Source organism: Neopsephotus bourkii, unplaced genomic scaffold, assembly GCF_033783945.1.
Source record: "Neopsephotus bourkii isolate Nb327-2 ecotype Australia unplaced genomic scaffold, CSIRO-AGI_Nbou_v1 NB_266, whole genome shotgun sequence".
In the NCBI taxonomy this organism is placed as follows: Eukaryota; Metazoa; Chordata; class Aves; order Psittaciformes; family Psittacidae; genus Neopsephotus; species Neopsephotus bourkii.
The window spans coordinates 521,380-542,936 of NW_026900775.1; the positions used below are offsets into that span (position 1 = coordinate 521,380).

The 21,557-nt window shown below is 42.0% G+C and overlaps 1 long non-coding RNA gene across 1 annotated transcript in view; it reads left to right on the forward strand.

The window, feature by feature from the left end:
• The first annotated feature begins 243 nt into the window (after positions 1 to 243).
• The window catches only part of LOC133208358 (uncharacterized), a 61,166-nt gene continuing 39,852 nt past the window's right edge, over positions 244 to 21,557 (forward strand). The window contains exon 1 of the long non-coding RNA XR_009724338.1: positions 244 to 352. This is a non-coding gene — a long non-coding RNA (uncharacterized LOC133208358). The remainder of the gene's footprint in view (positions 353 to 21,557) is intronic.

Consider the following 21,557-nt stretch of genomic DNA (forward strand, 5'->3'; position numbering starts at 1 on the left):
CTGCAGGTTCCTACTGACCCTTAATGTGATGAGGGATACATCCTGAGGGGATGCTGAGCATCTCCGCCTTCCAGTGATGACTGCTCTTCTCTCAAAGGAGCATCCTCTTGAAAAATTATAACCAATGGATGACTGGAGTTTGTATTTCTTACCCCACTGTTAATACTGCTGTTTTGCCTTCATTGTTAGGCCTGTTCTTGTGGTTTCAGAAAGCTATTTGATACCCCGAGAGGAGGAACCTAGTCTTCACATCGCTCCTTCAGCATGGTGTTCCTGCTGCATTAAAAAACATCTGACAGCATAACTTGCTCCTCCACAGCAAAGCCCGGGATGTGTACTGGCAGCTTATCATGTATTTAAGTCTTGTGTTAAATAAGAACAGACTGAAGCTTTGCAACCAAAAAGAAAAAAGGGTTTGGTTCCATATCCCAGTGATAATGTTTCTCACGGCTTCTGTTTAGCCCAGCATTTATTGCCTCTCCTAGGAAGACCCTTCAGCAAAGCAATTGTCAGAGTAAGCAAATATTGTATGGATGAAGGGCATCAGCGTGCCAAGCCAAATCCTGCCCACTTCCAGTCTGCTCTAAAGTCAAAGAAGCTCTCTTGACTTTGCTGGCCTTGTGGTGAATGCAAAGCCCAGCTCTTCAGGGCCCTTCCTAGTTGTTCCTGGAAGGGTCAGCCTCTGCTCTGAAATTCACCACACCCGTGCTCTTGCCAGCAACCAACTCTTAGGTCACAACCATTAACCTACTGCCAGTGCCTTTCAATTAGGTTTTAGCCCCAGCTCCTCCCCCATGGAAGGCTTTTCCTGAACTTCACTCCTCTGATGTTTAGAAATCATCAAATTTCCAGCCTTACGGGCCAGTTTGTTCTTGTGCCAACATTGTCCTTTTGCTTAAATAGCTCATTTCCCTCCATGGCGCTTACCCATCTTCCCCTCCCTGCAATATATTTATAGAGAGCAATCATATTCCCCACTAGCCAGTGCGTGCTCAGCACCTTCCAGTATAGGCCCTTGGCATCTGTCTTGTAGAAACGACATAAAGTGCTTCCTCTGCGTCTGAACGCAGAGTTCCCACCCTGTTCCAAACATGGTGCTCGCGCACGCTGGACCTGGTCCAAACGGCCTCAGGATTGTCTATATAAATTTACATGGCAACAAAAATAAATCGCAGCCTCACGGGACAGGCTCCTTGCAAAAAATGGAGATCTGTGCCTTTCTCCCAGTTCCCTCTACCTGGGGAAAAAAGGGCAACTCTGAGTTGCTGAGACTGAGTTCCCTTCTTGCCTCACTGATGCTTTTCTTGGGGTCTCACTGGGGACAGGAGCCCCTGCAGTGGTGCTGATAGGACCGGAGTTGTCTGGCTGCCAGGGTGAATCAGAACAGCTCCGTCTCTAACACCCTGCTGCCTGTTAATTAATGCATTAATGAATTGCCTTCTAATTCCTATAATCATCCTTATATTTGGGGGTGAACGGGATTTCAAGGTTGCAGAGCTTGCCCAAGGCCACGCAACAAGTTAGTGGCAGAGCCAAGAAAGAAACCCGGGTGCTCTGACTCCTGGGCTGGGTTGTGCTTACCAGGCAATGACACCCTTCGTGGCTGGGCCAAATTGCTCTCCTTTTCGTAAAACATCCTACGCACCGTTTCTGTCACTCCAGCAAATGCACTCGATGTGACGAAGCACCTTTTTTATTTGCCTTACAGCAAGACTACATAAAAGCGTGTAACAAACTGAGATTTGAAGCTGCCTTCAGCCTCTCGTAATCTCTGCAGACGTTATACTCTTTGTGGTAAGGAGCTTGGAAAGCTCTGCTTGCCTCCTTTGTGAAGGCAGATACGTGTAGCTGGCAGGGTATTGTTTTCAGTCCTGAGTCGAGCTCGCCTCCTGTATGCAGATAAAACTTCCTTCAAAGTCACTAAGAGTTTTGCTGAAGTTCATAAGCGCGATTTGTTTTTAACTTATATGTTACCTCACTGGCACAAACAAGTACAAACTAGTGCTAATGCTTTATGCAGCCAGTGCAGCAACTGCAGAGGGAGCTGAGCTGTGATCTGGTTAGTGCATCGCTGGGAAAACTCTCAGTTTGGATGACCAGATGTCTGTTTTTCTGTAATTAGTAAGAAATGGATCCTGGGTTTTTTAGCTGTTCATACCAATATGTTTTTATCTGCACATCTTAAAGTATTATCTGCACCTTAAAAATATCCTCCCAGAACTGCATGTGTTAACACGAGTGGTGTTGTCTACAGTATGCTTGATGTTATCATTATTACTTATTGTTATTTTACTATCACTATTATTCAGAGTTCATTACAGAGGTAATATTTTAAGACAAATTAGGCAGAATTTATAGAGACCAAATTCATCCTAGAGCTACCACATTGGCTTTGAATTGACTCACCTTGAGATGGTTTCATGGACTTTGTATACAAAGTGACAATTAGCTTCTTTTCAATTTCCTGTGTAGTTGTTATTCACCAGTGCAGCCTTTCTATGCACCAAGCAAGAATCTAAATAACAAAAATATGCATGTAGTTTATTATATGGATTAATCCTTCTAACACATTAATGTTTCCTGTGAGAGGTGGAAGGCTCTCCATTTATGCTGATGGTTATGGCTTTTGGGTGGGAAATTTTCCCTTTTGGAAAGAATCTGTTTATTTTCATTTTAATTTTAATCTTTTTTTTTTCATCTTTGAAAACCTGAAAGATCTAGAGTTGCACCAGCATTGCTGAGGGCTTGCCTGCACTCTGCTTATGACAGAAACTGAAAGTCATCGTGATTTTATATTAAAGGTTATAACAAGCAACAAAGTTTGACCAGGTTCTACCCTGCATTGCAGAAGTGGGATTTCAAATATTTTTTACGCAAAGGTAAAACCAGAGGCATAAAGTCCCACCTTCCAAATGGAGAGATTTTAATTGCTCAGCCTGCAGCTTCCTCTCCCAAAAGGGCTGGTCTGGGGCGATGGGATGAAAAGTGCTGTTCTCACTGTTCATACTGCTTGCGTGAGAGAAGGCATAAGAAGGCTGTTCAGGATTTATGGAGAAGAGGCTATGGAGTCCTTAAAGAAAGAGATCAGAGGAGGAGGCAGAAGGGAGGCTCCTGCCTGGTGGTATGAAGATTGCTGATTCAGGGCTGCAGCCCTTGCAGGAGTTAGTGTGCTCTGCGATGCGAAGGGAGCCAAGCCACTTATGCAATATTAATATTAATAACTGCTTTGCACTTCTATAGTGCCTTTCATCCGAGGATTTCAAAGCGCTTTACAAACATTAATTAATTAAGGCCCATAACACCCTGTGAGGTAATGCAAGTAGATATTACAGCTCATGCAGAGGCCAGAATTGCCAGCATTACAGGTATAATCCTCTAGCAAGAGTTAACTTCTTCTTGAGCAAGCTTTCTGACTTATAGGCATAAACAGGCTTCCCTTTAACACTGAGCACGTTGGGGTTTTTTTTCTTCTTCCCCTTGATCCGTCAGTCTTCACACGAGCAAAACTCCCACTGCGATGCAGCCAAATGAGGTGAATGAGCAGTACTTCCATCTCCCATCTCCCAGCTTCCTCTTTGATGGGCTGATAAAATTGGAGGATATCGAAAGGCTGCAGAGTTGTGCCACATATTAGTGTCCTGCTTCTGTGGGGTTTCCCTGCTCTAAATATACTTTGCACTAAGGAGATTAAGAAAGGAAGTGAACTAAAATATGTTTTATGGCACCTGCTTATCAGATGACCTCCAAACAACCTGCAGACGTTAGCTAATGTAGCCCTCATCACAGCTGGCCATAAATGTCATTAATGCCATTTTAGCCAGGGTTTTTTTAACCATTCCCAGCTCCTGCATTTCAGGGCCAAGGCAGGAGCTGGTGGGGAAAAGGTAGAACTATTAAATCTACCTCTCTACTGACTGCAGCCTTTCATTTAACTCCTGTCTTGCACTTTCTCAGCTCAGCATTTGTGCCCATTCTATTTTCAGCCTGCCTTTCCCTCCATGGGAAGGTGCAGGTCACAGAGTTGTGGGGTGCTTTGCCATCCAGCCCTGTGTGGGGCTAGAACCAGAGCTGAGCTGAGTGAAGTCCACACCATACAGCTCTCCAAAGGGGTCCTGTCCCAAACCCCAGCACTGAGTGCACACAGAGACCTGGGTTAACACCGCTTGGCCACGCTGAGTCACGTCATGCAATTAAATACCCTGGCGCGTGTTCCTCGGTGCATCCTGGCAGGATCAGACCTGGCCAAGGGGAAGCTGGGTGGTTGGAAAAGCCACATTTGTGCTTTTATATTCCAGTGCTCTCACGTACACCGTGTTTTGCAACAGGCAGAAAATTGCTGTTTATTGTATGGGCAAGAAATACCCATTTTTCTGCCACTAGCCTCCTGTCTCCCTCCTGGGACTGGATGCTCTACGTAGTCAGGGATGGAGCTGACTTCTGCTCCAAGCTCTGCATGTGATGGGAGTGTTATGTCTGCCCTGTTTTGGTAACTGCTTGCTACAGCTGGAGATGAGCAAAGGGACCTTGGGGGGGAATTAGTCTAGAGTACAAGTTCTCCAGGATTTGCCCATTCAATTGCATTCTGAAACTGCACAGACATTAGCTAATTAATGTGGTGAGTTCATTAAACCAATTAATTGCATTTCTTTCTGTGAGTGGGCTGGGCCTATCAGTCATCTTCATAGAGTGCAGTTTAGGATGTTAAAAATATTCTCTACATCAAATTAAACTTTATTAAATAATAACTCCTTCCAAATTCTAGGCTAGGAATGAACAACGTCACTCTAACCACAAGAGCTGTTTATTGCGCATAAACTTCTTTTACTGCCCTGCCAGCTGTGATAAAACCAATTCAGATGCTTATTCTCAGTACAGTAAGCACTTTCTCCCCTTTCATAGTCTTGCATTAACCCACCCAACGACTTCGTCCTTTTGTGCAGAGCTCCCACTGAAATCAATGGGAATTTTGTGTGTGGAAAGAATGCAGGGTTGGGAAGTTATATATCCACATATTGGCCAGCAAAGACATTGTGCTTGCCACAAGGGGCTTTCTGGCAGGCAACAGAATGTTTTGCAATTTTCAAAGACAGACAGAACTGAAGAAACACCTAAAGGCAAGGAAATAAAAGTTGTTTTTTACTTGGTTTTGATTCTGCTTAATTCTAGAGTCTGAAAATACCTCTTATTTTAAAAGAATTTTAAGACTTGTGTTTCAAACTCCCCCCTTTTTTAAGGTTAAAAATTATTTCATTTTATTCAACCTCCCAAAACTCATGGGTTTGTCATTTAGGAAGTGTCTTTATCAAGGCTTCCCCCCTGAATGTTTGTTAGACAGCAGACTTGGAAGGTGCCAAAATAAAATAGCATTTTTTTTTCAAATGATTCAACAAAAATATTTTGGTTTTAGATTTTAATATCTACATTTATGCTTTATAGGTCTAAAAGTTTTTGAGAGCCTTATTTTTGGCTAAAGGCACTCCGGAAGTTTTCTGTGTTAAGACAGTCTCAGCACCATGCAGTGAATATCGGATCTGCTTCTTGGCATGGACATTTAAAAATGAAAACAGCCCAAAATCATCACATCTTAGTAATAGCCTATCCATAATTTCTTCCTTGATGATGTACTTGATTTTGATTTATGGCTTCCCAGGAGCAAGAAAGAGCGAGATTTCCAAAGCTATTGTAAGAACAAAGGACACAGGTATCTATGTGTCACTGCAGGTGCCTTTGTCTTCAGTACCCACTCAGCACTTACCCCCATTGCATGATCTCTGGTGGTCATCAGGTCCAAGAACCAGTCCAAGTGGCCCTGCAGCATCCCTTGCAAGATGCCACCTCACAGGGGCAAAGGAAGGAAGGACATGTAGTGTCCTTTGTAGGTGAGGAAGGACAAAACCATTCACCTACCTCATGGGCAGTAGCTCAAGCTATATGACAGCTAACACTGTGCTCAACTCCATGTGCACCTACCCATTGAAAAAAAACCCCAAATCCCAATTTTTGGCTTGTTGCAACATTTGAAAGAACTGGGGGGAAGAAATCTGTTGGAATATTGTGTTTTTCCTTTCTCCCACCCCCTTGTTTTCTACAACATGCTCCATATTTCTACAGGAAAGCTTAAAACTGCTCAGCCAGTTAGGCTTTTTGGCTGATCTGTTTTCAGCCAAGCATTTCACCTCCACAGTGACAGCTGAATAGCCAAAACCCATGTTTTGGATTTCTTTGTCAGTCTCAAGCACCTAAAATGCAGGCAGTACAGCGTATCTAAGTCCTTTCATCGGGTCTAGCACTCAGCTTTGCAGCACTTTCAGAAACATCAGCCTTGGAAAAGATCTGCTTTACTATGTCTAGGATGTTTACGTCAAGACCTGGTAACATGAAGATCCTGCTTTCCAGCTTCCTCAACTCATCATTCCTCTTCTTAATTAAATTAGGGCAATTTATATCAAACACGCTAAGAGTAAATTGGAGACTCTTGGAAGAACTCCATCCAATTAGAATGACAGCTAAAAATACATTCATATCTAAAAGAGAAAGAAACCTGAAAGACCACAGCAGGCCACTGTAAGAACTTGAAAATAACGCTTCAGGGGAAAAAAATCAATTGCATTGTGGCCAATATTAATCTCCCATCAATAAACACCATATCTTTCACTGCTTATGGTAATTGCCCGAGTGATTCCTCTTAAAGTGGTTCTCGAGTACTTAGAGGGCCTCTTGATAGCATCTTATCAGGTCTCAAAGCAATGGTGTGAAAGCACAAATAGGAGCTGTGGCCTAGTCTGAGAAAAAATGTGGTCTTTAGAATGTGCTGATTTGACAAAAGGTTGCTCTTTGTCACAGACATCAGTTTTTCTCTGCTTAGTGGATAATTCTTTGAGAGGGGACTCTTCAGCGTCTCTCTGACACTGCTCAGCTCAACATGAGGTGGATTTTCTAGTAAAAGAAAGTATTGAAGCCAAGTGGGTCCAGACTCCAACTGCTGCTTGAAATGGACCTTTCTGGAATGCTCTGGGGGTGCTTCGGGGTGGCGTGTGACTTTGCATGGGTTCCTGCCTGAGGGCTTCTGCTTTCTTCAGCCTGAAGAATGACAGAAAGGAGGCCATGTGCTGTGAAAGTGCTGTTGTAAAGCTAGTTGTAACACCAAAGGGAAGTGGTCTTGGTGGTTTTCTTCTCTTGGAAAGTGTTTCAAGTCAGAACTAATGTCCATGAAAGCTGATTGCTGCCCTTAACTGACTTTTGGGAAGTAGGCACAGTGTCACATTTCTTGTGTGCACAATGCACTCCATTTGTTATCAGGCTCATCAACTCCCCTGCATGGATTTTAAGGATTATCCAGTTGAGTCTGCTTCTTGTGCAACCAGGACGCATATATTTCACAAAATACATAGGCCAGGTCCTGCAGAAAGTGGCCATCAGTGTGGAGTGAGCTGTTTGGGTCTTGAAATTTTGCATGTCTTCACAACTCAGGAATCATTTTGCATGTACATTTTATCAGTTGCTGATGACCCTACCTGATTTCTCACTGTACAGCTCAAAAGATGCTTGAACTGCCTGCATGATATGTAGCAGGAAGTATTGGCCAAACACAAAAAGGTTTCTGGGAGTCTGTTCAAGTAATACCATAGAAAGTCAGGCAGCAGAAGAGATGCACATAGGGATTTTCAGGCATCCTTTGATTGCACATACCGAGTATAATCTTGTGACTTTCACTTGTGCATACATATATGTACTATACTCTTCTTGAAGGCCACACACAGAGTTTTATGTCCTTATGTTCTCTCACCAGTGAGTGTTATATTTTGCTTATTATTTAGATTTCCTTAGGTTTAAGTGGCATTTTCTAGATTTTACAGAAATGTTCCAGAATTTATCCCTTCCAAGGTGGCATGTGCCATTTGAAATTAAACTAAAAGACATCTCTTTGATGTTATTTTTCATTCTAAACTTAGCCATCACATGCCAAAGCGCCAGTTTTGATTAAAAATGGCTTTCTTCATTTTTGTAAGTATTTTTTTTTTAAAGTAAAAATCTCATTAAAAACTAAATTTTCATTCCCCTGTAATGTATCGGCAAGATTACAGAACTCTGATTTACTGTTAGGATCGGAAATTAACTTCAAAAGACAAGAAATGGAAAGTGGTGGCTTATTCTCCCATGGCATATTACTGCAGTGAGACAGAGTGATATGGTGATATCAGAAATTTATTTTCTCCTCAAATGAAGAAAACTATATAAATTCATTTCACACCTACATATTTACTTCCATTTCAGGACACTTTTCTACCCTAAGTAAACATCTGGGACAAGTGACAGGCTGGTATTTACTACTGTAAAAAATGCTGGTAGATCAGAAGTTTCACTTTTCTACTACCTCTGATGCCAGCCATTATATCCTATTATATATTTTTAACTTAAATTAGGCGAAGTATTGAGTGTTATGGCTTGCATCCAGTTGTGCATTTAAACCCAGTCTTGACTACAAGCAGGAGTGGTCCCGCTCAGCCTGGTTATATGCCATAAAGAAATACATGTTGAATTGCCTAATTGGGTCTGTGCCAGGGTACAGAGCATTTTGAGGATCCAGGACATCCCACAGTCATTCTCTATGGTTTCTGAGTATCTGCCTTAAGTCATTAAATTTTCTGAAATGGCATCTCTGTTGTGGTATGTTATCCTTCCTTCCTTCATAAAAAAACTCTATTGAAGTTTCAACTCTGTCCCTAAGGCCTGATCCACACCAGGATAGGAGGCACTGGCTGAAGTCATCCATGTGGGTTGAGGTATCTTGCTGGAAGAGGCCCTTTTCTGACTCTGCTTGGTTTTAGCCTTAAACAAGGCATTTGATACTTATTCCAAATGGGAGAACTCATGGGCACATGTGCCCAGAACAGACCCCAAGCTCAGTGTTAGGACCTCAGATCACTATCTGAAGATCATTTAGTGCCTTAGAAAAGACACCCCAAAGCCCCACACTGCGCAGTGAGTGGTCAAGAAAGAAAACACAAAGCAGAATCAGTCTTGCAGGATAGTGTGGCTGGGACAAGTAGTCCCGAGGCTTCTCCTGAGCAGGTCTTCAAAGCACTGAGCACAGCCAGCTTTGTTTTGCTTCCATCAAAAGATGCAGTCTCCAAAGGAAAAGGAGGAGCCTCTCCCCATTTATATCGTAGTCCGGTGGTTAAAACCACTTGCCTAAGAAAAGCATGACGAGCTCTCGGTTTGCCTCTGCCTGGGAGGTTTAAACCTACGTTTCCCAATTGCCATGGGAGTACCCCGACCACAAGACTGCAGGTGACGCTGGGTGGAGAAAGCATTTCTGCATTCCTTGGTCAAGCTGTGGGACTGCTCAGGAAAGACGAAGAGATTCCCACGACCCTTTGTGAGGAAAAAGGGACGCTGGGGTTCTGAAAAGGGAGCATTTCCCCTTTTCAGTCTGATGCCTGCTTAACTAGATGAACATAAGTTTTGGATTTGGAAAGGGGGAGTGTCAATTTCAGGAATGAGTCAGGCATTTAATGAACAAAGGATCTTCTCCTACAGATTTATACCCTCTACAACCTTCAAATCTCAGTCCACAACTCTGTAGTGCAAAGTACTTGCGCAGCAAAAAAAAGAGGAAACTGAAACTTAAGGCAAGCACTAGGACATGGACTCATATTCTGTTTGAAAGTCACCTTTGGGGTATTGTGGCTTTTTCATTTCTTTCTCTCTACTCATTGGCATACCTTGAATGAGGAAATAAATGCTTTCTCCTCTCCTCCTCCCCATGCCCTGCATCTCACCCTCACACGATAACTTGGGGTTTCAGGTGGTTTCATGGGAAATGGAAACTCTGAGCCCCTGGGGCTGAGGAGGGCCCAGAGCCCACTGTCCCACTTCCTGGGTAAGCGCTTTAATCCTGAGGTTATTACAGGAGCAGAGGGCACTGGCACTGCTGTCTCCTCCTCTGCCAGCTGCATTTAAAACAAGAAAGCAACTATGACTGCATTCTTGAAGGGTGTGATCCTGCGAGCGAGAAGTAGGTGTGTTCCCAGCATACCTCCAGGATTGGACCCCGCAGGGGACTCTGGTGCCACTGTGCCTCGCTGTGCGAGATCGGGATGGGGCTGCCCAAGCCAAGCCAGGAGATGCCGATGAGCAGAGCAACCTCTAGGGTTAGATGGTGGAAGGAGGGAACTTGTGACTTGACATTTCCCCAGGTCTTTTCTGCTGGGTGTTATCAGCAAGCACTGAGGCCCTTCAGGAAGGGAAACCTCCATGAAGAGTCCTGATGGAGATGTGGGCTTTACCAGCAAGGTTTTAGCCCTGCCTAACCACCAGAATCCCCCTTGGGGATATTCTCTTTTGTTCACAAATGATAGAGAGAAGCTACATAGGTACCTTAATGTAGTACCCTGATCACTTAAAATGACATGTGGGCTTCAGAAGGATGTCTTTAAGTTGAAAGAGGGTAAATTTAGGTTAGCTATAAGGAAGAAATTTTTCACTGTGAGTTAGTGGGACAATGAAAGAGCTTGTTCAGGGAAATTTTGGTTGCCTCATACCTGGCAGTGTTAAGGCCAGGTTGGATGGGGTCTGCAGCAACCTGCTCTAGTGGAAGGTGCCCCTGCCCATGGCAGGAGGATTGAAACTGGATAATCTTGAACCCAAACCATTCTATGATTATATATGCTTGGGCTTATGTGCATGGTCTTAAGCATTGGGCTTACGTACATGCGTAAGTGATTTGAGACCTTAGACCTTGAGACGACCAGGAAGCAGCTCAGCTGTCATTGCCAGCTCATTCCCTTTAGACTTCCACTGCCGACTGAGATCCATCTAACAAAGAGGCTGCAGCAGTATACATCAGGCAGACTAAAGGCAATTTGCTACCTTCCAGTGGACTCATCATTACTTTTGTTTTGAAACAAAAACATATTTCTAAAAATGGCTTCCTGCATGTGCTGAAACAACATGGGACATTAGTCTGGAAAACAGGGCCATGTCTCCACTGAGGTCATGCAGGATCCTTTTTGTCTCACCTACCACGATTTCCCAGTTTACGAGATGGAAATAGCTTTCCTGTGACTGAAGGAGTCTCTCACACACTGTTTCTTTAAATTATCATTTGCAATCCCTCAAAGAGAAAGAGGCAAAGGAAACTGGGTGGGAATTAGTTGCTCCTTCATGTACATTGCACTAGTTACTGTGTGGGAGGATCATTATTTCTAATGATGATGGATGGTTCCTATATGAAAGGTTTTTTTGCCTCTGTTGTTCCCCAAGTTGAAGCAAGAAAGGGTTACTATTTTAATGAGAGAAGTTGAAATACAATTTATTGAGAGGGATGAAAAAGAACAGCCATAAAAGCTGAATCAAAACAAATGGAATGCTTTACCTGATCACTTCCATGGCATTGCTACTTTCATAATGCACACACACACACATGCACTGCCACCGATCTTTGACTTCAACTGTTCTGTGCAGTCTTTTTTTCCCTTCTATCTTCAGAAGGCAGTTTTCTCGAATAAATATTTCCAATGTGTATTTTTGCTCAAAAAGCAAAGAGGGGAAAACATGACTACAACAGCTTATATGCTCACAGTTTGTTCTTCTTTTTTAATAGCCCTCTGATAGGGACAGGTTCTACTGCTTAATGACAGAAACCCCAAACCTTATCCAACCTACGTGCTGCTGTTATTCAGAGCATTGAAGGTGCTATCCAAAACAATGGCAAAGAATCTGCTAAACAGGGACTCTCATATAAACACATAACTATCAGAATAAAAGCATCGGTATATTCCAATCTGCACTCATCTGATTAAACTGAGGAGTTGTCACGAAGATAGATAGATAAATAAATTGATCATATCTTTTTTTTTTTTAAATAATTGCAGCCTTCAAACTTAACATATTTTGACAGGATAGTACATTAAAAGCCATTAAAACAGCTGTTTTGCTGTAGGGAATATTACTTGTGGGTTGAATGCAGAGATATGTGCAGGTATTTATTCAGTAATCAATCATAGAGAGAAAAGACCTCGAATTTCAGTTGGAAGTTTTTATTTTTATCCTTTTCCTTACTACTGGTCTTTAAACCTACTCTGAGGAAAGCTATACATGCCCGGCTGGTGCTCATCAAAAGCAAGCAATCACAGCTAAATCAGCATGCAAAATGCCACTCAACCTTGGGCCTTTATTAAAATTTGCTGGGACTCAATTTGAGATAGCGATCGTTCTTATTAAAAAGCAAAATGTAAGATAGTTTTTTTATATAAATCTCTGGATGGAATGGAATTGTTAATCAGCATAGGCTGATGTGATTTCTCTGTTGCAAATCCTGCCGAGGGCTCAGAAGTGGCACATTACCATAATTCCTAGGCTAGAGCTGGCAGCTTGAAAAAGACCTGCAAGAATCTTTAAAATGCTTAAGCAAAGCTGTAAGTCACAGCAAACAACACACGCTGGGGATGGGTACCGCAGGTTCGCTGTGTTATATAACAAAGTTTCTCCCTTCAGTCTATTTGCTCTCACCACAATTTGCTGTTTTGTTGGGTGATTGTTTATGTTTCCTTGAGAAAATGGGTAACAACAGCAAAATCCCAAACCTGAGCAAAGCTCTGTTATTGCCCCTAAAACCCCAACCTATTTTAATACAACCCCACCGCAGTATTCGGAATTCAATATGTGGAGTCACTCGGCTATATGCATCTATACATATATATTTTCAACTTGAAACTAGCACCTATTATTTCAAGATCACTTTAGCACCTTTCCTATTCCCTGGTCCTATATTGCACTTATGCTGGTGCATTTCAGCCCTAAAGTATCTGTAGGTCAATGCAAAACAGATCCCCATTAATATTTTGTCTATTAATTTCAAAATATTGTTGAGTTAATTGTTATCCCAAGCACTAACAAAATTAGTCTATTATTATTGCTAATAATGAACACCAAGTCATGCAAATTTCAATTATTTTGTACGATGGAAAATGGTGCTGATCACTGCAGATACAAAACTACTCAACTGAACTCTGCATTATCAGTAAAATTATGATTTATATTTAATATTAGTATAACATTCAAAGTCTGTTGTTGTGACCACATTAGACACTGAACAAATGAATAGCAGGGAAGAAGAGTTTTTCTATGTATGTTTTATTCCATACACATTGTGAGGGTTAATAGCAGGTAAAGCGCAGTCAACGCAAATGTCATACTACCTCACTGGCAACACATTTTGGAGGCTGTGGCATCGATAGGAAGTGTTTTCATTAACTCAGATGCTTTTGGCTAAGGATCCAAGGCAGACGGTGGCTGCTTTCTTCTTGTCTTGAATCAGGAACGCACAAGAGGCAAAGGAAACAAAGAGCCTTTTAATGAGGTACTTCTACCTTGATATTGTTGGTCCAAATCTAGTCCAGGACAGTAAAATGGACGATTACAATTATTTTCTTATTTTAATTTGTTAAGGGTCTGGGAAATAAAGATGTTACTCACAGTTTATTTCTCATGGGAGATGTGTCCACCTAAGAAACGTACCTCCTCTGAGGGGTTTGTTGAGGTGTTCTGCATTAAGATGCCAAAAAACTCATTGCACAAAGAATGAGCTACCTGTTGACCTACAGAACAGCCTTTGCGAACTGATGCATATGGAAAGAGAAACTTGTTCTGATGTTGATTCTTCTGTACCTGCCTTGAAGATTGTGAGAACAAATCGGTCATAGATTGCTGCCTGATAGTCATGAGCAAATTTTAATTCCAGCATGCAGGCACTCCCTTTGGAAGGGAAAGGCAGGTTCAATTGCACATGGAGAGACAGAACTGCAACCTTGCAAAAATAAGAGACTTTGTTTCGAGAGCCAAACAAAATTGAATATGTTCCCCCCACACACATACATACACTATCATCAAATATTATCAATTTAATTGCTCCGCTCCTGCAGCTGTGAGCACAATATATCAGCTTGACTGGAATGGAATTCGTAATTCTCTAAGACACGTTCGAAAATAAAATACTGAGCTAAGTTCTCAGCTAATGAGAATCAGCATAGTTCCACTAACCTCAGATAAGCTACTGAGCAAGTAGCAATTGTTTGAGTCCCTCTGACTTAGTTGGATGCCTTTGCTTAATTCATTTACTCCAAGAATTTGTGTTTCTGTGCCTTTTTTTGGGATCTGATATACAATCAGCGCTTGGAATGAACCAGTACTATGTGATATGCCACAGCAGATCTCTAAAAATTAGTGGCTCTTCCATATACCACTATACTGGTGAACCCACAGTCATGGGATGCTGTGAAAGCATAAGAATATACAGACCTTAGGGGGGCACTGGAGAAATCAGTGGAAGAAAAAGCTGTTTAAAGTTGTTAAATTTAAGGACATGATCTCTGGCTCAGAAATTGTAGATCTGCAAATTGCTGGCATATTTGGGAAGCATCATCACATGTCTGCGCTTTTCTTATGTTCTTCACGGGTTTACTTTTGGCCTTTCTTAAAACAGGATCCTCAGCTGGGAAGGCCTCTGCTCTGGCCAAGTATTGCTGCTTTTAATTTTCCCAAAAATAGATTATGAACCAGAACTTTTTTTCTTCATTATCAGGACTTCTGTCTCCTCTTCCCCTACTCCAAGACACACTTTCCCCTTTATTTTGAACACACAAAAATGAAAAAAAGCAGTTAAGACAATAAATTTTATTTATTGTCTTATTTATTATTTATTAGATCATAAATTTCACATACCCATTTTCAGCTATTGTAGGTATAAGGCAAGAATGGTATTTTTTATGCTGGGTAGATTTCCCACTCCATACAATACTTTCAGTGCACAGAGCTGTAGTAATGCTAATTTTACGAACTAAGTAGAATATTTCTGTCTTCTATGCATTAGTCAAATTATTACCACTAAAGTTGAAGTCTGAATTGTCTATACCTATGATATAGATACGTACACACCCAGGTATATATGCATACTTAAATATATATATATGTTACTAGAAAAAGAGATTCTTTTTTAATCTTCGAGTTACTAACTTGTTCCTGCACAAAGAAGATGAAAATAATAACACCTTTCACTAGTTGTGCTGTGTTATTAATTATTAATTATTATTAATTTCCTTAGGTGCAAAGTCACAATAATTGGGCGTTTTGCATTTAATCCGGTGTGTTTCCCAACTATTGCCATGTGGCCTATTTGAGTGAAAGTTTAGCATTCTTGAAGGGTTATGTAAATGTGTATGTTAGTGAATAAACAGATGGCCTCTAATGAAAAACATCTTTTCATGAGCTGTGTCACACTGATTTGATTCTTCATTTATACATCAGATCTTTGATGTAATGGAAAAAGGCATAGAGCTGAGTTTACAAAGTCCAAATTTGAGCGGACATCTCTTAGAAAGGTAGGAAAATTTACACTGCATCAACTAGTGGTAGGTGAACTAGTGCAGCCAATTTTAGTGCTTGCGAACAAAAAGATGCAGATTCCAATCCAAGGATATATGACTGCCAAACAGATCTGTTTTCTGGGCATCCGAAGTGCTCGGAGAGATCTAGGAAAACAGCCTGGTTTTTCAGTTTGAAATAGCAATCAGATTGGAAGAGACAGAAATTATCTTTCAGGGGGGAAAAAAAGATATTAAGGAAATCAAAAACAAAGCCAAAGGAAAAACCCGACCAACGTACAACTTAAAGAGATGCTATGTTTATTTCCATTCATGTGAAGTGAAAATGGAAGAGGAGTTGACGCCTGTGCTGCATTTATTTAGTTTTTCCTTGAATAACTAGATGGTTTAGAATCAGGTTACGCAGCTGGACTTCACATTGCATTTGCTGCGGCTGCTTCATCAGAAATGCTGGTAGTATTTGTCAGCCTGGAAGTGTCTTGAGGCTGCTTCTGAGAGATACAAGGAGGCAACTGATAAGGAGAGCATCAGAAGGGCAGTTAATTGCCTCCAGTCTCTCGGTGCCGGGGAATATTTAAAATCTATGGGATTAAAGGCAGATTAAAAACTGTGGAAGCAGGAGCCCAATAGCGCTGAAAGATCATAATCAGCAAGGGTAATGGCAGAGCAAAAATGAATGTGGCAAATAAAATGACAGATAGGAAATTCAGATCCGCTTCTAATGCTCGAAGTTCCATCTTGTAAGCACAATTCATCTACGTGTAAATCATTTTTTGGCTTCAAGCTTATCAGCCAATCGGTGAATTAAAAATGCTCTTTCCTTGGAGGATTAAAGAGGTTGATTGAAGTCAGTGTGAAAACTGGCTAATAAGTCTGGAAATGTCAGGAGGGTGCTTCATAGGAACTCAGTGTACTTTTTCTATCAGTGCTATGAAACAGGAAGTTTGAAAAGCTCTGTAGTTCTGTTACTTTGAGAAATGCTTTTGTGTGCCTGCTTTTTTTTTTCTCTCCTGTATGTCAGAGTGTCATGCAGAAATATTTTAATTTGCAAGATGAATAGTGATAGATGCAAATGCTGAAAAAATGAGATTGGGAGAATTTGCTAAAATATGCAGAGAAGTAAGAGAAATTTCATTTCAGAAAGCACAGTCAATGTATATCACAGCCATGGGAAGTTCTAGGTTCCAGGCCATGAACTGCTTAGACATGTTCTACCTTGGAGGGGATGTTTAAACTTTGCTCCTTTTCCATGCCTAAAAAGCTAACGTAAGTGGTAAGGCCAGGGATTGTGTTAAGGCAGTCTCTCCACTAAACACTATCCCTAGCAGCACACCTCTAAGGATGGTGCATATACAAAAAACACACTCCCATATGGCATGAGGGTTTGCCATCAGTGCTACTAAAAATTAAACAACCATTTCAGAGCTTTATGTGCAAAAACTGTGTTGTTAATGTTTCCACAGCCAATATTCCATCTGTAATGCCCAAACTTGTAAGTGCAAATATAGTTACATGAGTATATTTATAGAATTTGACTGTGGTTGTCAGAAATGATTCTCCATACTGGTTGGACTGTGGAATAGTAACCTCTCTTTGTTTCAGCCCAAAATCACAAAGAAGGTCAAAAATGTCCATAAACAAGAGAATTTTCTGGAGGGAAAGCTGCTACCTGGGTATACAAGTTTCTTTCCTCCTGGGCTCTAGGGAGAAGGAAGTTGAGGGATGTGTTCAAGGGAGAACCCACAGTACTAATCCAATCTTTCGTTAGTATAGGGAGCATTATCCCTTGGGGTTATTAGAGCCATGAAAAGCAGTGAATGAATGAGAATGCAGATGGGGTAAGAAAGGAATTGATCATTCAGGTCCTCATAAGGATTCCCCAACTCACTCTCACAATTTCCTTTCTCACCTACCCTATGACCCAGATATGGCTGGTTGGCCCAGTCTGTTAGTGGAGACTTATTGGGAGCCCCATGCTTTGGCAGCAGCTTTCTGCTGCCTTTTGCCCCAAGTACATGAGCTGCCGCATGGTCTCAACAGGACCAAATGTCCCCATCACATCCTCATTCTCTCTCTCTATCGAGCTATTCTGGGGAATATAACCTTACCCTCCCCCCCCAAAAAAAAAAAAAAAAAGAAGGAAAAAATGATAACTTGTTGGAAAGAAATCATGCTGATGATTAGATTGCCCAGAAAATGTCAAAAGAAATGTACCTGGATGCTTACCTGCTTCTGCCCTCTAATGTTATTACTATGTCTCATGCTTGGGCTTGGAGCACCAAGTTGACAAGCTGACCCATGTTTTCGTTTGCCAGTTCATTCCTAACCACAACCAAAGAAACGTCCATTAATTCATATAACCCCTGTAAAAAATGATATCAAAACTCTCTGCAGCTCCCAGACTCTGAGTCTTTGATACAGGCACCTCCAGGGAGGAGAGGCAATGAGAGATACTGGATTCCTCTGCCTGCCGCGAGATGCGTTTCTGTTCTTTTTCACCATATAACTGCTTTTCATATAAAAGGCATTAACTACTGCAACTCTAACCCAGAGCTCATGTCGGCCAGCTGAAAGTCTAACTGCTATAATGCTGAGCAGTGGTCTATGTGCGTCTGGGTTATGGGAGGTTTCTTTGATCTCCTTATGCCCCCCGGAATGCATTTCTGCACAGCTTCAAGAAGAAGAGGCGGCTGCGCATCCTATCTCCCCAATCTCAACCTCACTTTACCCCCGTTGGTTCAGGCTCTCTCTTGGAAGGTGGGAAATGTGGTTTTGATCCCTCCGGGCTGAAGAAAGCACTGAAGCCAGATTTCTCACTTCATGGGCCAGCGCTTTCGCTAACTCGTCTCCTTATATTAAAAAAAAAGAAGGTGTGTGCACCCCTGTCTTGGTCCGCGTTTAAAAAGAGTGAGCAAAGCTCAGTTCTGAGTTCTTCCAGATGTCTCCCCTCAGGAGTGGGCTCGGCCCTCTGGAACCCAAATGGAAGGAGATATTTTGCTTTGCAAGACCTGATTCATGTACCTTAGGATGGGTTGGAGTTTGGGCACACCCTGTGTGCTCAGCATTTCCAAATTGGCTTGCTTTCAGTGGCTCCCAATGCACCACATGGAGTCTTGCCCCAGGGCTTCTCCCAGTTGCAGCAGACTTCCTGGTTTTAAGCCTCCAGGCTTGAGGCTGTAGCAGGACCAGAGAGGAGGTGTATGGAAGTGCTCCACTCTATGAGATAACTAACGCTCCTTATGCATTAGGTAGGGAGAGCCCAAGGGCCTAATGCTGTGTTTTGAGTTTCCGTTTTGGGGCCAGGCACCAAGAAAAATAGCACTTGCATTCTTTTTTTGAATCTAGTATTTAGTTTTTAATTTGGGAGAACCCTGTTCAGTACCTGTCTGTGCCATGTATTAATGGAGTTACATTGCTGGACATATTTAGACTTCTGAAAGTGGAAAGGATTTCTTGGAAAGCTTTCCAAAATCTTGTGGATGTAGTCAGTCATTCCTTAATCTTCAACAGTACTGAAATCAGCAGGACTCTAGGTACCTAATTATATCCCTGCAGTCACATCTGCAAACCCTACTGGGTGTTTCTGTACAGCTGAAAGCACACAAGTATCGTTATAAATAAGGCCCTCAGTGTCTTTGGGTACACCTCCTTAGATCATTTTGTATAATCTTACGTTTACATGTGCCTCAGCCAAACTGTTGTTTTTGTCAAGGTCTGTGTTAATTTTTTGGATGTGAACCCTCCAATCCATGACCTGTATGATACCTGACATGACTGTAAGGGCATCTTGTATGGCCTTGTAGTGGGATCTGTCATCATGGGCTTCTCTCTTGAACAGATTTGGATCTGCCATCCATAAGGGTAAATGGGACTTGCTGATACCATCTTTCCTGGCAGTCCCTCTGTGGTATGTATGGTTGTCCATGGTGGAACTATGGGCTTCTTAAGGGCAGCAGACTGTTGAAAAGCGGTATGACATGATTTCTTCAAACATTGCAGCAATTTCAGTTTCGAGTTAGCCTGTTACTATATTATAGCTACACAGGCAAGCAGGCAAGGTACTGTCTCTGTGCACAGTACTTTGAGCTGAGGATTGTTGGGCAAGATGGATCCTGCAGAAATGGGTAAAAGCTGTGAGGAAGAAAAGATGCTGCTGTTGCATTAGCTTATTATCACGAGGTCATATTCTTCCTTTGGACACAATACTCTCCCTTAAAAAAGCTATTTGCTTGGCAACACCAGAAAGAGACAGCAAAGAGATTGGAGCCCTTCCCTAAATCTATATGTGGAAGGGAAAACATGGTGTTTCTGATACCACTTTTCTCCAGTGGGACACCTGCTGGGTTTTTAATGGTATATCTCATGAAGTACACCAAATCAGAAACACTAAAGACTGCTAAGGTGGAGATAAGTAGCTTATGTGTGATGTGACAGAACTAGAGAAAGGATGCACAGAGCAAGGCTATGTGACCAAAGCAACACACAAAGGGAAGGGTCTTTGCAGCTGCGTTCAGGGTTGAGGACTAGGTAGAAGTGCATGGTTAGGAAAGCCTTTTCCAGTCTTTGTTTGCACAATGGGTCTCAGATTATGAGATTTATGATCAAGTGACTGAGGTCTACTTCACTGGACAAAAAGTCCATAACAGCAAAATCTCTTGGTCTTTAGAGAAGGTGAAATTAAAACTCTTTAATCGTAGGATAATGTTAGGGCAAATTACCCCAACTCACCACTGGCTACAAGTGCACACAAACATTACCATAGTTTACCAAATATCTATAGCTTAAGCTACAGGTAACTTGGTTTGTACCATGAAATGTAACCTTAAGGTACCTCAGGGTTATGTCGGGGTACCTGTGACCTTAAAATAAGCTGAGGTCCAAAATGCATAAATAATAATAATAATAATAGCAACTCCTTGGATGCAGCTGGACGTACGTGTCAGGAATCATCCTTAATAATGATGTGCATTAATGAAATTACTATCTGATAACAGTGATTTTCCACACATCTATTATAGCAGATAATCACAAAAACCAGAAAGCTGAGGTTTTTAGGCCCACCTATCAAACAGGAACACCTCACTCTTTATCTTTGTAATCACAGCTCCACAACCAGCTCTCTGGGGATGTCTTTTCACCTCTGGAAAACTGGGAGGACTTCAGTCAGATTGATAGGCTGATGCTATCCCAACCAAGGATAGCATAGCAAAATGCACCTGTGGGTGCCGTGAGAGTGTATTGAGGGTAGAATTTGGACAATAACTTACAGCTTCTTTCTTGTTGTCTGAGAAGGAGATAAGCTAATGTAGCTTCCAATGACCTGTATGTGTGTCTGAACTTCCTGGGTTTTGGTGGGCAGGTTGACCAAGTGTTTCACAGGTTGCTCAGTAAACATGGTTAATAAATCTTTCTGTAACAAATCTCCAGTGCCGCAGCTCTCACATTCATTTGATCAGTTATTGCTGGCTTTTCTGTAAAAAAGGGCTGCTACTGCATTTATCTTTTATAGTTCTCCTATCAGAACCATGCAACGTGGCCTGAATGTGACACTGGCAGGAAGATGGGAATGCACTATTGAGGAGCATGATGTGGCAGGTGAATTCTGCACAGCTCCCTTGTCGTTTAGCTCTGTATCCTTTTCCCTCTCTCCTCTTCCTTTATGCTTTTCTCCTCAGCTTGCGGTGATGCTCTTCTTCTGAGCTCTGGGTCCATGTCTCAGCCTTCTTTGAAGAAAATAAACTGACTCCAAACTGCAGCGGGCTGACTGCAACAACAAAACCCATGAAGAGATTCCCCTTCTCCTCCTTTTGTGAAGGCTTTCCTTGCTCAGTCTGTCCCAGGGGGATTGAATGCCTTCTACCACCTCACTCTTGAGACATTGAGACCTTGAAATTGAAAGAAGAGTGGCGTAGTCTGGAGGAAAATGGACCTGTGTTCGAACCCATGCAGCTCGTGATACGCACATTGTCGGGTGATAACAAAGGATTTACATAGGATTTACATTTTTCTTAGGGGACGTTTAGCGGAAAGGGAGCAATCAGTAGCAATGACAGATGAATCCATTTGGCGGCAAAGGCTGCCTCTTTCACACAAATAACAGGCTTTCTCTTAATCTACAATTTGTCACTGTTTATTCTGCAGTGCAAGCCTTTTAATTGCCCTGCGGCATCCTAT